The following is a 2,558-nucleotide window of genomic DNA, read 5'->3' on the forward strand; positions in this document are numbered from 1 at the left end:
CACCTCAGTTTGATGGGATTAACCCAGCTGTTGCTACTGGGTCGGTGCCTGAGGTAGAGGCCATGAAGACATTGCTGAATGTTCTCAGGAACTGCCCCAACCACCCAGTGTTGCTCCTAGACATATAACTAATCTTAAGTCCAAGCAAGCCCCAAAAGTTGAAATACAAAGTGTGACTGAGGAGGTGGTATACTACACCCAAAATGACCTACTTGATTTTGCTAACATGTACAGACAGAAATCTGGAGAATATGTATAAGAATGGCTACTGAGGTTGTGGAATAATTGTGCAAGGAATGTAACATTGGATCAGTCTCAGTTTATTTATTTAGGCCCACTAAGTACAGATTCTTCATTCAGTGTTTCAGCTTGAGAGGTTAGGAAGGATCTAATAGTTTATTTGGCTGGCTTACTGAAGCATGGATTATTTGGTGGCCTACCTTAAGTCAACTTGAAGTACCAGACCTGCCTTGTAGAAGAAGGTATCCAGAGAATGTATGTAGAAGAAGGTATCCAGAGGCTTAGGGAAATTGGCATATTAGAATGGATTTATCATATTAGACCCCTAGAACCAGAAATGGAGAGTTCAGAGGATGTGCCTTTCACCAGTATGGTGAGGAATAAATTTGTGAAGGGAGCCCCAGATCCTTAAACACTACTGTGATTGCTATTTTATGTAAGCCAATTGGACAGTGCGAACTGCCCCAATTGAACTAAGACAGTTAACTACAATGGGGCTGATGGGACCCCATAGTAGTTGGGGCCAAGTGGCAGCGGTTAATTGACAAAGGAAAAGTGGGCATGGTTACCATAATGGATAGCACAGTCAGAACAGTAAACAGAATACTCTGACTCTTGTGTAATTATGGCATTGGCTACTTAGGCATGGTGTTCTTATTAGTGAAATACATGGCAAACCTACTAAATATTACTTGATCTGTACAGACAGAAGAATTCTAGATCATGTGAACACCTTCCTAGACTGAATTGCCAGAATACAGAGTCATGGCTTCTCAATCAATTCCTAGACTTGGGTCAGATGACAAACCCACAACCCCTTGAATGAAGGTGAGGCTGGATCCCCTTGAGGAAGGACCCCACTACATTGCCAAAAAGTTATAATGTCAATCTTTCTCCCAGCCTTCTCCAAAGAGACCTAAGGGCTTTAATGAGAGTGACTGTTCACTGGGGAAAAGCAAATAATCAGACATTTTGGTGATTATTAGATGCTGGCTCTGAACAGACCCTAATTCCAGGAGACCCGAAGTGCCATTGTGGCCCACAAGTCAGAGTGGGGGCATATGGAGGTCAAGTTATTGATGGAATCTTAGCTAAGGTGTGTCTCACAGTGGGTCCGGTGGGTCCCCGAATCCATCCTGTAGTGATTTCCCCAGTACCAGAATGCATAATTGGAATAGATATACTGAGCAATTGGCAGAATTCCTGCATCGGGTCCCTAACATGTGGAGTAAGGGCTATTATGGTTGGAAAAGCCACGTGGAAGGCATTCAAACTGCCTCTCCCTAGGAAAATAGTAAAGCAAAAGCAATACCACATCCCAGGTCGCAATCCAGAGATTACTGCCACCATCAAGGACTTGAAGGATGCAGGGGGGTGGTGATTCCCGCCACATCCCCTTTTAATTCACCTATTTGGCCTGTGCAATAAACACTTCTTGGAAAATGACAGTAGATTATCATAAACTTAATCAGGTGGTGACTCTAATTCCAGCTGCTATTTCTGATCAGGATTCATTGCTTGAGCAAATTAGTACATTTCCTGGTACTTGGTATGCATCTATTGATCTGGCCAATGCCTTTTTCTCAATACCAATTTCAGAGGACCATCAGAAGTAGTTTGCCTTCAGCTGGCAAGGCCAACATTATATTTTCACAGTGCTTCCTAAGGGGTATATCAACTCCCCAGCACTATGTCATAATTTAGTCCATAGGGACCTTAATCACCTTTCCCTTCCACAAGACATCACACTGTTCCATTATATTGATGACATTATGCTGATTGGACCTAGTAAGGAAGGAGTATTGATGACTCTGGACATATTGGTGACACATCTGCATGCTAGGGGGTGGGAAATTAGCACAACAAAAATTCAGGTACCTTCCACCTCAGAGAAATTTCTAGGGCCCAGTGGTATGGGGCATGTCACAATATTCTTACTAAAGTGAAAGATAAGTTGTATCTGGCTTCCCCCACAACTAAAAAACAGGCACAACATCTGGTGGTTCTCTTTGGATTTTGGAGGTAACATATCCCTCATTTGGGTGTGTTGCTTTGGCCTATTTATCAAGTGACTCAGAAATCTGCTGGTTTTGAAGGGGCCCAGAACAGAACGCTCTGCATCAGGTTCAGGCTGCCGTGCAGGCTACTCTGCCACAGGGCTATATGATCCATCTGATCCAATGATGCGTAAAATGTCTGTAGCAGATAGAGATGTTGTTTGGATTCTTTAGCAGGTCCCAATTGGTGAATTGCAACACAGACCCTTGAGATGTTGGAGCAAAGGCCTGCCATCCTCTGCAAATAACTACTCTCCTTTT

Source organism: Orycteropus afer, unplaced genomic scaffold (genome assembly GCF_000298275.1).
Source record: "Orycteropus afer afer isolate SDZICR_OR568_19922 unplaced genomic scaffold, OryAfe1.0 scaffold00822, whole genome shotgun sequence".
Classification (NCBI taxonomy): Eukaryota; Metazoa; Chordata; class Mammalia; order Tubulidentata; family Orycteropodidae; genus Orycteropus; species Orycteropus afer.